This window comes from Siphateles boraxobius, unplaced genomic scaffold (assembly GCF_051911475.1).
Source record: "Siphateles boraxobius isolate OS27281-9 unplaced genomic scaffold, OSU_SipBor_1 5, whole genome shotgun sequence".
Classification (NCBI taxonomy): domain Eukaryota; kingdom Metazoa; phylum Chordata; class Actinopteri; order Cypriniformes; family Leuciscidae; genus Siphateles; species Siphateles boraxobius.
Window position 1 is genome coordinate 3,910,183 of NW_027509141.1, and position 12,050 is coordinate 3,922,232.

At 39.2% G+C, this 12,050-nt stretch overlaps 17 non-coding genes across 17 annotated transcripts; all 17 read right to left on the minus strand.

The window, feature by feature from the left end:
* Window positions 1-701: 701 nt before the first annotated feature.
* trnac-gca (transfer RNA cysteine (anticodon GCA)) lies at window positions 702-773 on the minus strand. The gene has a single exon. It is a non-coding gene; the product is annotated as a tRNA-Cys (tRNA).
* A 134-nt stretch (window positions 774-907) lies between these two features.
* On the minus strand, window positions 908-979 carry trnac-gca (transfer RNA cysteine (anticodon GCA)). The gene has a single exon. It is a non-coding gene; the product is annotated as a tRNA-Cys (tRNA).
* A 500-nt stretch (window positions 980-1,479) lies between these two features.
* On the minus strand, window positions 1,480-1,551 carry trnac-gca (transfer RNA cysteine (anticodon GCA)). Its single transcript has one exon. It is a non-coding gene; the product is annotated as a tRNA-Cys (tRNA).
* Window positions 1,552-2,332: 781 nt separating this feature from the next.
* trnac-aca (transfer RNA cysteine (anticodon ACA)) lies at window positions 2,333-2,404 on the minus strand. The gene has a single exon. It is a non-coding gene; the product is annotated as a tRNA-Cys (tRNA).
* Window positions 2,405-3,447: 1,043 nt separating this feature from the next.
* Window positions 3,448-3,519, minus strand: trnas-gga (transfer RNA serine (anticodon GGA)). Its single transcript has one exon. It is a non-coding gene; the product is annotated as a tRNA-Ser (tRNA).
* Window positions 3,520-3,661: 142 nt separating this feature from the next.
* On the minus strand, window positions 3,662-3,733 carry trnac-gca (transfer RNA cysteine (anticodon GCA)). Its single transcript has one exon. It is a non-coding gene; the product is annotated as a tRNA-Cys (tRNA).
* A 2,506-nt stretch (window positions 3,734-6,239) lies between these two features.
* trnac-gca (transfer RNA cysteine (anticodon GCA)) lies at window positions 6,240-6,311 on the minus strand. Its single transcript has one exon. It is a non-coding gene; the product is annotated as a tRNA-Cys (tRNA).
* A 1,599-nt stretch (window positions 6,312-7,910) lies between these two features.
* Window positions 7,911-7,982, minus strand: trnas-gga (transfer RNA serine (anticodon GGA)). Its single transcript has one exon. It is a non-coding gene; the product is annotated as a tRNA-Ser (tRNA).
* A 142-nt stretch (window positions 7,983-8,124) lies between these two features.
* Window positions 8,125-8,196, minus strand: trnac-gca (transfer RNA cysteine (anticodon GCA)). The gene has a single exon. It is a non-coding gene; the product is annotated as a tRNA-Cys (tRNA).
* A 142-nt stretch (window positions 8,197-8,338) lies between these two features.
* On the minus strand, window positions 8,339-8,410 carry trnas-gga (transfer RNA serine (anticodon GGA)). Its single transcript has one exon. It is a non-coding gene; the product is annotated as a tRNA-Ser (tRNA).
* Window positions 8,411-8,552: 142 nt separating this feature from the next.
* On the minus strand, window positions 8,553-8,624 carry trnac-gca (transfer RNA cysteine (anticodon GCA)). The gene has a single exon. It is a non-coding gene; the product is annotated as a tRNA-Cys (tRNA).
* A 350-nt stretch (window positions 8,625-8,974) lies between these two features.
* Window positions 8,975-9,046, minus strand: trnas-gga (transfer RNA serine (anticodon GGA)). Its single transcript has one exon. It is a non-coding gene; the product is annotated as a tRNA-Ser (tRNA).
* Window positions 9,047-9,610: 564 nt separating this feature from the next.
* On the minus strand, window positions 9,611-9,682 carry trnac-gca (transfer RNA cysteine (anticodon GCA)). Its single transcript has one exon. It is a non-coding gene; the product is annotated as a tRNA-Cys (tRNA).
* Window positions 9,683-9,744: 62 nt separating this feature from the next.
* trnac-gca (transfer RNA cysteine (anticodon GCA)) lies at window positions 9,745-9,816 on the minus strand. Its single transcript has one exon. It is a non-coding gene; the product is annotated as a tRNA-Cys (tRNA).
* A 1,046-nt stretch (window positions 9,817-10,862) lies between these two features.
* Window positions 10,863-10,934, minus strand: trnac-gca (transfer RNA cysteine (anticodon GCA)). Its single transcript has one exon. It is a non-coding gene; the product is annotated as a tRNA-Cys (tRNA).
* Window positions 10,935-11,701: 767 nt separating this feature from the next.
* trnas-gga (transfer RNA serine (anticodon GGA)) lies at window positions 11,702-11,773 on the minus strand. Its single transcript has one exon. It is a non-coding gene; the product is annotated as a tRNA-Ser (tRNA).
* Window positions 11,774-11,915: 142 nt separating this feature from the next.
* Window positions 11,916-11,987, minus strand: trnac-gca (transfer RNA cysteine (anticodon GCA)). The gene has a single exon. It is a non-coding gene; the product is annotated as a tRNA-Cys (tRNA).
* Between the last annotated feature and the right edge of the window lie 63 nt (window positions 11,988-12,050).

Consider the following 12,050-nt stretch of genomic DNA (forward strand, 5'->3'; position numbering starts at 1 on the left):
AAAACTTTTTCAAGGTAAAAAAAATCCCAGTAACTTTCTTAAATTCGTCAGTAGAAGGTAAAAGAACAAATGTTTGCCTTGTTGTGAACTAGATAGCAGCACCAAAGATCACATTCAGATTGGGACACGATAAAGGGTCACTCGGATTTGAACGGGGGACCTCTCGATCTGCAGTCAAATGCTCTACCACTGAGCTATACCCCCTTTCAGAGAACCCTTTTCAAAGTAAAAAAAAAATCCAGTAATTTTCTTAAATTCATCTGTAGAAGGTAAAAGAACAATGTGCTCGGCTTGTCGTGAACAAGGATAAAAGTACCAAAGATCACATTGGGACATGATAAATGGGGCACTCGGATTTGAACCAAGGACCTCTTGATCTGCAGTAAAATGCTCTACCACGGAGTTATACCCCCTTTAAAAGAGCAAATGTTTGGCTTGTTGTGAACTAGGATAGCAGCACCAAGTAACACATTCAGATTGGGACATGATAAAGGAGACACTTGCATTTCAACCTGAGACATCCCGATCTGCAGATAAATGCTCTACCACTGAGCTATACCCCCTTTCAGAGAACCCTTTTCAAAGTAAAAAAAAAATCCCAGTAATTTTCTTAAAGTCGTCTGTAGAAGGTAAAAGAACAATGTGCTTGGCTTGTAGTGAACTACCATAACAGTAGCAAAGATCACATTGGGACATGATAAAGGGGGCACTTGGATTTGAACCAGGGACCTCTTGATCTGCAGTCAACTGCTCTACCACTGAGCTATACCCGCTTTCAATTAACTTTTTCCAAAGTAAAAAAAAATCCCAGTCATTTTCTTAAATGCATATGTAGCAGGTACAAGAACAAAGTGTTTGACACTAGCATTACCACACCAAATATCACATTCAGATCGGGACATGATAAAGGGGACAATCGGATTTGAACCAGGGACCTCTTGATCTGCAGTCAAATGCCCTACCACTGAGCTATAACCCCTTTCAGACAACCTTTTTCAAGGTAAAAAAAATCCCAGTAATTTTCTTAAATTCGTCAGTAGAAGGTAAAAGAGCTTGTGTTTGGCTTGTCGTGAACAAGGATAAAAGTACCAAAGATCACATTGGGACAAGATAAAGGGGGCACTCGGATTTGAACCGGGGACCTCTCGATCTGCAGTCAAATGCTCTACCACAAACCTACACCCCCTTTCAATTAACTTTTCCAAACTAAAAAAAAAATCCAGTAATTTTCTTAAATTCATCTGTAGAGGGTAAAAGAACAATGTGTCTTTCTTGTCGTGAACAACGATAAAAGTACCAAAGATCACATTCAGATTGCGACATGATAAAGGGGGCACTTGGATTTGAACTGTGGACCTCTTGATCTGCAGTCATATGCCCTACCACTTAGCTATAACCCCTTTCAGACAAACTTTTTCAAGGTACCTAGTGAACTAGGATAACAGTACCAAAGATAGTATTCAGATTGGTAAGTGATAAAGGGGGCACTCGGATTTGAACCGGGGACCTCTTGATCTGCAGTCAAATGCTCTACCACTGAGCTATACCCCCTCTAAGTTAACTTTTCCCAAAGTAAAAAAAAAATCCCAGTAATTTTCTTAAATTCATCTGTAGAAGGTAAAAGAACAATGTGTTTGGCTTGTCGTGTACAACGATAAAAGTACCAAAGATCACATTCAGATTGCGACATGATAAATGGGGCACTTGGATTTGAACCACGGACCTCTTGATCTGCAGTCAAATGCCCTACCACTGAGCTATAACCCCTTTCAGACAACCTTTTTCAAGTTAAAACAAATCCCAGTAATTTTCTTAAATTCGTCAGTAGAATGTAAAAGAGCAAATGTTTGGATTGTTGTGAACTAGGATAGCAGCACCAAGTAACACATTCAGATTGGGACATGATAAAGGGGACACTTGCATTTCAACCTGAGACATCTCGATTTGCAGATAAATGCTCTACCACTGAGCTATACCCCATTCAGAGAACCCTTTTCAAAGTAAAAAAAATCCCAGTTATTTTCTTAAAGTCGTCTGTAGAAGGTAAAAGAACAATGTGTTTGGCTTGTAGTGAACTAGGATAACAGTACCAAAGATAATATTCAGATTGGTACATGATAAAGGGGGCACTCGGATTTGAACCGGAGACCTCTTGATCTGCAGTCAAATGCACTATCACTGAGCTATACCCCCTTTAAATTAACTTTTTCCCAAAGTAAAAAAAAAATCCCAGTAATTTTCTTAAATTCATCTGTAGATGGTAAAAGAACAATGTGTTTGGCTTGTCGTGAAAATGGATAAGAGTACCAAAGATCACATTGGGACAAGATAAAGGGGGTACTCGGATTTGAACAGGGGACCTCTTGATCTGTAGTCAAATGCACTACCACTGAGCTATACCCCCTTTCAGAGAACCCTTTTCAAAGTAAAAAAAAATTCAAGTAATTTTCTTTCAAACAATGTGTTTGGCTTGTCGTTGTAAGGGGTGTACAGTTAAAGACCCAGAACCATATATGAAGAATGAAGACCCAGAGTCAGAATTATAAAAAATTAAAGAAAATATTTACTGAAGATAGTTTGCAGTTTCATCAGCAGAAGTCAGCTTCAATACTCGCACAGGAGTTCGTAGGCCGCCCCGCTTACAGTTACAAAGATCACAGCAGTTATACGATTTCCAAGGTCTAAGCTACGTCATTGCTTACAGGATGAATGATTCTCATTGGCTATGAAATAGATAAACACAGTAATTTTCCACACATATACAGATAGACTGAAGCATATCTCCATCGATTATGCAGCTGAAGTTAGGCACGTCATGACCTTCCAGGTCGCAGATTTGGGTTGCTGGGCGCCAGCATGTCCAGAACAACAACTCAGTCAATCTCCAATAATGCCAGTGGTTCCTTAACCTGTAACCAAGAAGACTAACACACAGCTTTTCCAAGGTTGGATTTGGCAAGGCTCTCACTATAAACAGGAGAGTCCTCTCAAAACATCAAGATAATGCGTTCTTTCTCTCAAAGATAGCTAAACTTTAGTCTAACTGGAAAGAAAGGCTTTAACGAAGAAATGGTCCCTTAAACTATTGGCTTCAATGACCCCTATATGTTTAAACACATTGAAGACCTTTCTCAAACACAAAACAAGTCCCTATTTCATTTCTGGAAGCTGGGTTAAATAAGCAAGCACTGCATTCAGATATCAAATACAGACATTAAAGTATACATGAAAAGAACATTTCAGTAATCACAATGGTAACTTATATAAATAAAGTAAAATCTCCAGAGAGGTCATTCAACTCATTTGATATTTAGAAGGAAAAATATTGATTAATACCTTAATTATAATCAATCATTACATATACATTGAAGCAGCAGTGGATTCCAATCCACCCCCTTCATCGTGAACAAGGATAAAAGTACCAAAGATCACATTGGGACATGATAAAGGGGGCACTCGGATTTGAACCAGGGTCTTCTTGATCTCCAGTAAAATGCTCTACCACTGAGCTATACCCCCTTTCAATTAACTTTTTCCAAAGTAAAAAAAATCCCAGTAATTTTCTTAAAGTTGTCTGTAGAAGGTAAGAGAACAATGTGCTCGGCTTGTCGTGAACTACGATAACAGTACCAAAGATCACATTCAGATAAGGACATGATAAAGGGGGCACTCGGATTTGAACCAAGGACCTCTTGATCTGCAGTCAAATGCTCTACCACTGAGCTATACCCCTGTAAAGACGCTGGGGCGGATCTAATCCGTGGGGAATTTGCATATCATAATTAATAATTGGTAATTAATAATTATTCATACATGTTTGGATTAGATCAGTCTTACATGTTAATAAAACTCCCGATAAGGGATGATATGTCATTTTACCTGCATGCATGTCTGTGTATCCTTGCACTTAACCACAAGTTGATTGCAATTAACTACACGGACCACGTCTTACAAAACAGGCTAAATTAATTAGCTCAATTGTCAGACTAATGTTTGTGGGAATCCACCATATCATCTTACTTTATAGGATTTCAGGAAAAGCAATTCTGTGGCCACAAGAATTGGGTTTCCTGCCCTATAAACACATACTCTTTAAAGTAACTTTAATTTGTAAGCTTGTTGCTATAAGATCTTTTGACACTTAAGGGACTTGAAAATGAGCAAAAAGGCAGTACATCAATCAAATGAATATAATGAATTTAATAAGGCAGAACTACTTATGTATTTACTACGGTTACATGGGATATATGTATTTACAAACATAATAAACAACAAAACACGATAAGGCATCGATGAACGAGAAATGCATAGAGTGTGGACAATGGAAACACGTGTGAGAGGGGAAGAGGGAGAGAGAGAGAGAGAGAGAGAGAGAGAGAGCATTGGCAACATTCCCCCTGACAGTCCCCTGTCTGTAACAACACGAAAACATCATCTTAATGCTTCTTAGAAGCTCTATAAAGAGATATACTTAAGTTTCTGGGTCTCTCTGTGTCGCGGCATTCCTGCGCGTGCGTGAGCGGAGTCCTTTAGGAAGCGTCACTGGGTGCTGCTTGGCGCGCGTGTTGAACGGAGTTTCCAAGTCTTTGGGGTAACATTACCAAAGGAAAATAGTTCGGCTAAGTTCGTTTCACTTTGTGGAAGTGAACAGAGTCGACTACGGAAAACAAAACTTTGACTAACAAAGAAAAGAAATAAAGATCTCTACGGGGAAATCACGCGGAGTTAACGTCACATCTTCGCATGGCTGGTGAAGAAGCGTGTGTGCGTCTCTCGCCACGTGGTCACGTGCGCGTGTTTCTCCTTCAAAACGAGCGCGCGCTCGTTTAAAGGTCCCTTTTAGATGGATTTGCTGAAGAGATATGTCACGCGGTGTTCTTTTCACTCGTCGATTGGAATTAAACACGGAGACTTATCTAAGACTGAAAAACACAAACTAAACTAGAAACAAATAAAAGAAAGGCGAAGAGCTCGCCCGGAGGCGAGACCTTACATTAATGACACAAAGACAGGCGAAGTAAGAGAGCGAGCGGAGGGGGGAAGCGTCATTTATCACCTTGGAGAAATCCGGCCTCTTCCTGTTGACTTGGCCAATTAGAGGGTTGGAATTTCACAGGCGGGACTTTGGTTTTTATTGCTCTATGTCTAAGAGAGAGACATTTGAAACCCTAATTTCATCGGTGTTTAAGAGCAGAATCTTCACAATTCTTATAATACTAATGTGTCACAAGTTTAGCAAAATGTAATGTCAATTAACAAATGGGGAATGAAGATTGGAGTTTATCGAGACCAAACTTGCCACAAATGGATGTGGTTAAACATTAGTTGGCAAAGTTTAAAACATTATCGCATTAGAGTTGTCGAGAAACATAGACCAAACCACAAAAAGGCAACTCATGAAATAGGGAACTTAGATACATTGTTCATACAATTCTCAAGTGGATATATAATAGCATATATATATATGAATACAGGATTCATTTCTCCTCCTTGGTTAGAATTCAGAGAGGGCCACAGTTCTGTGAACATTCCTTTGGGTCATAAACGCCGTTATCTAAGAACACCAGTGATGTTAGTTTTGGTCTCTTTTCACTCCAAAGATGGAAAACATAGTAAACTATATTTTACTGGATATTACTGTACGTATTCTGATTGATCACACCAAAAGCATTCTGGAGGTGTCCAGAACTATGTGTACAAGTTATGGGAATAGACAGTTATATTTAAAATGCATAATGAAGGTATTTATAATTCACTTTAAGCTACGATAAAATCATAGTCATTCCAATGTGACATGGGCAAATGGACACACATAAAAACACATTGAATATATCTGGTTAAATGTCTTTTAAAGAAAAGAAGTTTCTTTTCGCTTTGGAATCCACTTCCTTTGGGACATTCCAATCAGTCATAAAATGTCTTGTAATGGGACACCACGCTCTGTCCTGAGTGTGGTCTTCACTGGTGGGGGAATGTGTGTGTGTGTGTGTGTTTGTGTGTGTGTGTTTGGGTTAATTTACATTCAGAGATTTTTGGTCTTTAGCCGGATGTATTTAGTTATTCAGATTCACCCACTTAGCCCAGTCCTTACATCCCCTTTCAATTAACTTTTTTTAAAGTAAAAAAAATACCAGTAATTTTCTTATAGTTGTCTGTAGAAGGTTAGAGAACAATGTGCTTGGATTGTCGTGAACTACGATAACAGTACCAACGATCACATTCAAATTGAGACATGATAAAGGGGGCACTCGGATTTGAACCGGGGACCTCTTGATCTGCAGTCAAATACTCTACCACTGAGCTATACCCCCTTTCAATTAACTTTTTTTAAAGTAATAAAAATCCCAGTAATTTTCTTAAAGTTGTCTGTAGAAGGATAGAGAACAATGTGCTTGGCTTGTCGTGAACTACGATAACAGTACCAAAGATCACATTCAGATCGGGACATGATAAAGCGGACACTCAGATTTGAACCAGGGACCTCTTGATCTGCAGTCAAATGCCCTACCACTGAGCTATAACCCCTTTCAGACATTCTTTTTCAAGGTAAAAAAATCCCAGTAATTTTCTTAAAATCGTCTGTAGAAGGTAAAAGAGCAAATGTTTGGCTTGTTGTGAACTAGGATAGCAGCACCAAGTAACACATTCAGATTGGGACATGATAAAGGGGACACTTGCATTTCAACCTGAGACATCTCGATCTGCAGATAAATGCTCTACCACTGAGCTATACCCCATTCAGAGAACCCTTTTCAAAGTAAAAAAAAATCCCAGTTATTTTCTTAAAGTCGTCTGTAGAAGGTAAAAGGACAATGTGTTTGGCTTGTAGTGAACTAGGATAACAGTACCAAAGATAATATTCAGATTGGTACATGATAAAGGGGGCACTCGGATTTGAACTGGGGACCCTCTTGATCTGCAGTCAAATGCACTACCACTGAGCTATACCCCCTTTAAGTTAACTTTTTCCCAAAGTAAAAAAAAAATCCCAGTAATTTTCTTAAATTCATCTGTAGAAGGTAAAAGAACAATGTGTTTGGCTTGTCGTGAAAAAGGATAAGAGTACCAAAGATCACATTGGGACAAGATAAAGGGGGTACTCTGATTTGAACCGGGCACCTCTTGATCTGTAGTCAAATGCACTACCACTGAGCTATACCCCCTTTCAATTAACTTTTTCCAAAGTAAACAAAATCCCAGTCATCTTCTTAAATGCATCTGAAGCAGGTAAAAGTGTTTGGCTTGTAGTGAACTAGGATAACAGTACCAAAGATAATATTCGGATTGGTACTCGGATTTGAACCAGGGACCCCTTGATCTGTAGTCAAATGCACTACCACCGAGCTATACCCCCTTTCAATTAACTTTTTCCAAAGTAAAGAAAGAAATCCCAGTCATCTTCTTAAATGCATCTGAAGCAGGTAAAAGAACAAAGTGTTTGACACTAGCATTACCACACCAAAGATCACATTCAGATTGGGACATGTTAAAGGGGACAATCGGATTTGAACCGGGGACCTCTTGATCTGCAGTCAAATGCTCTACCACGGAGATATAACTCCTGTCAGAAAAACTTTTTCAAGGTTAAAAAAATCCCAGTAACTTTCTTAAATTCGTCAGTAGAAGGTAAAAGAACAAATGTTTGCCTTGTTGTGAACTAGAGAGCAGCACCAAAGATCGCATTCAGATTGGGACACGATAAAGGGGCTCTAGGATTTGAACGGGGGACCTCTCGATCTGCAGTCAAATGCTCTACCAATGAGCTATACCCCCTTTCAGCAAACCCTTTTCAAAGTAAAAAAAAATTCAAGTAATTTTCTTAAATTCATCTGTAGAAGGTAAAAGAACAATGTGTTTGGCTTGTCGTGAACAAGGATAAAAGTACCAAAGATCACATTGGGACATGATAAAGGGGGCACTCGGATTTGAACCAGGGTCTTCTTGATCTCCAGTAAAATGCTCTACCACTGAGCTATACCCCCTTTCAATTAACTTTTTCCAAAGTAAAAAAAATCCCATTAATTTTCTTAAAGTTGTCTGTAGAAGGTAAGGGAACAATGTGCTCGGCTTGTCGTGAACTACGATAACAGTACCAAAGATCACATTCAGATAAGGACATGATAAAGGGGGCACTCGGATTTGAACCAAGGACCTCTTGATCTGCAGTCAAATGCTCTACCACTGAGCTATACACCCTTTCAATTAACTTTTTTTAAAGTAAAAAAAATCCCAGTAATTTTCTTATAGTTGTCTGTAGAAGGTTAGAGAACAATGTGCTTGGCTTGTCGTGAACTACGATAACAGTACCAAAGATCACATTCAAATTGAGACATGATAAAGGGGGCACTCGGATTTGAACCGGGGACCTCTTGATCTCCAGTAAAATGCTCTACCACTGAGCTATACCCCCTTTCAATTAACTTTTTCCAAAGTAAAAAAAATCCCAGTAATTTTCTTAAAGTTGTCTGTAGAAGGTAAGAGAACAATGTGCTCGGCTTGTCGTAAACTACGATAACAGTACCAAAGATCACATTCAGATAAGGACATGATAAAGGGGGCACTCGGATTTGAACCAAGGACCTCTTGATCTGCAGTCAAATGCTCTACCACTGAGCTATACCCCCTTTCACTTAACTTTTTTTAAAGTAAAAAAAATCCCAGTAATTTTCTTATAGTTGTCTGTAGAAGGTTAGAGAACAATGTGCTTGGCTTGTCGTGAACTACGATAACAGTACCAAAGATCACATTCAAATTGAGACATGATAAAGGGGCTCTCGGATTTGAACGGGGGACCTCTCGATCTGCAGTCAAATGCTCTACCAATGAGCTATACCCCCTTTCAGCAAACCCTTTTCAAAGGAAAAAAAAATTCAAGTAATTTTCTTAAATTCATCTGTAGAAGGTAAAAGAACAATGTGTTTGGCTTGTCGTGAAGAAGGATAAAAGTACCAAAGATCACATTGGGACATGATAAAGGGGGCACTCGGATTTGAACCAGGGTCTTCTTGATCTCCAGTAAAATGCTCTACCACTGAGCTATACCCCCTTTCAATTAACTCTTTTTAAAGTAAAAAAAAATCCCAGTAATTCTCTTAAAGTTGTCTGTAGAAGACTAGAGAACAATGTGCTTGGCTTGTCGTGAACTACGATAACAGTACCAAAGATCACATTCAGATAAGGACATGATAAAGCGGACACTCAGATTTGAACCAGAGACCTCTTGATCTGCAGTCAAATGCCCTACCACTGAGCTATACACCCTTTCAGACATTCTTTTTCAAGGTAAAAAAATCCCAGTAATTTTCTTAAAGTCGTCTGTAGAAGGTAAAAGAGCAAATGTTTGGCTTGTTGTGAACTAGGATAGCAGCACCAAGTAACACATTCAGATTGGGACATGATAAAGGGGACACTTGCATTTTAACCTGAGACATCCCGATCTGCAGATAAATGCTCTATCCACTGAGCTATACCCCCTTTCAGAGAACCCTTTTCAAAGTAAAACAAATCCCAGGAATTTTCTTAAAGTCGTCTGTAGAAGGTAAAAGAACAATGTGCTTGGCTTGTAGTGAACTAGGATAACAGTACCAAAGATCACATTGGGACATGATAAAGGGGGCACTTGGATTTGAACCAGGGACCTCTTGATCTGCAGTCAAATACTCTACCACTGAGCTATACCCCCTTTCAATTAACTTTTTCCAGTATAAAAGTACCAAAGATCACATTCAGATTGGGACATGAGAAAGGGGGCACTCGGATTTGAACAGGGGACCTCTTGATCTGCAGTCAAATGCTCTACCACTGAGCTATACCCCCTTTCAATTAACTTTTTCCAAAGTAAAAAAAAAATCCCAGTCATTTTCTTAAATGCATATGTAGCAGGTAAAAGAACAAAGTGTTTGACACTAGCATTACCACACCAAAGATCACATTCAGATTGGGACATGATAAAGGGGACAATCGGATTTGAACCAGGGACCTCTTGATCTGCAGTCAAATGCCCTACCACTGAGCTATAACCCGTTTCAGACAACCTTTTTCAAGGTAAAAAAAAATCCCAGTATTTCCTTAAATTCGTCAGTAGAAGGTAAAAGAGCAAATGTTTGGCTTGTCGTGAACAAGGATAAAGGTACCAAAGATCACATTGGGACAAGATAAAGGGGGCACTCGGATTTGAACTGGGGACCTCTCGATCTGCAGTCAAATGCTCTACCACTGACCTACACCCCCTTTCAATTAACTTTTTCCAAAGTAAAAAAAAAATTCAGTAATTTTCTTAAATTCATCTGTAGAGGGTAAAAGAACAATGTGTCTTCCTTGTCGTGAACAACGATAAAAGTACCAAAGATCACATTCAGATTGCGACATGATAAAGGGGGCACTTGGATTTGAACCGTGGACCTCTTGATCTGCAGTCAAATGCCCTACCACTTAGCTATAACCCCTTTCAGACAAACTTTTTCAAGGTACCTAGTGAACTAGTATAACAGTACCAAAGATAATATTCAGATTGGTAAGCGATAAAGGGGGCACTCGGATTTGAACCGGGGACCTCTTGATCTGCAGTCAAATGCTCTACCACTGAGCAAATGTTTGGCTTGTTGTGAACTAGGATAGCAGCACCAAGTAACACATTCAGATTGGGACATGATAAAGGGGACACTTGCATTTTAACCTGAGACATCCCGATCTGCAGATAAATGCTCTACCACTGAGCTATACCCCCTTTCAGAGAACCCTTTTCAAAGTAAAAAAAATCCCAATAATGTTCTTAAAGTCGTCTGTAGAAGGTAAAAGAACAATGTGCTTGGCTTGTAGTGAACTAGGATAACAGTACCAAAGATCACATTGGGACATGATAAAGGGGGCACTTGGATTTGAACCAGGGACCTCTTGATCTGCAGTCAAATGCTCTACCACTGAGCTATACCCCCTTTCAATTGACTTTTTCCAAAGTAAAAAGAAATCCCAGTAATTTTCTTAAATGCATAAGTAGCAGGTAAAAGAACAAAGTGTTTGACACTAGCATTACCACACCAAAGATCACATTCAGATTGGGACATGATAAAGGGGACAATCGGATTTGAAACAGGGACCTCTTGATCTGCAGTCAAATGCCCTACCACTGAGCTATAACCCCTTTTAGACAACCTTTTTCAAGGTAAAAAAAAATCCCAGTATTTTCTTAAATTCGTCAGTAGAAGGTAAAAGAGCAAATGTTTGGCTTGTCGTGAACTACAATAACAGCACCAAATATCACATTCAGACTGGGACGTGTTAAAGGGGACAATCGGATTTGAACCGGGGACCTCTTGATCTGCAGTCAAATGCTCTACCACGGAGATATAACTCCTTTCAGAAAAACTTTTTCAAGGTTAAAAAAATCCCAGTAACTTTCTTAAATTCGTCAGTAGAAGGTAAAAGAACAAATGTTTGCCTTGTTGTGAACTAGAGAGCAGCACCAAAGATCACATTTAGATTGGGACACGATAAAGGGGCTCTCGGATTTGAACGGGGGACCTCTCGATCTGCAGTCAAATGCTCTACCACTGAGCTATACCCCGTTTCAGAGAACCCTTTTCAAAGTAAAAAAAAATTCCAGTAATTTTCTTAAATTCATCTGTAGAAGGTAAAAGAACAATGTGTTTGGCTTGTCGTGAACAAGGATAAAAGTACCAAAGATCACATTGGGACATGATAAAGGGGGCACTCGGATTTGAACCAGGGTCTTCTTGATCTCCAGTAAAATGCTCTACCACTGAGCTATACCCCCTTTCAATTAACTTTTTCCAAAGTAAAAAAAATCCCAGTAATTTTCTTAAAGTTGTCTGTAGAAGGTAAGAGAACAATGTGCTCGGCTTGTCGTGAACTACGAAAACAGTACCAAAGATCACATTCAGAAAAGGAAATGATAAAGGGGGCACTCGGATTTGAACCAAGGACCACTTGATCTGCAGTCAAATGCTCTACCACTGAGCTATACCCCCTTTCAATTAACTTTTTTTAAAGTAAAAAAAAATCCAGTAATTTTCTTATAGTTGTCTGTAGAT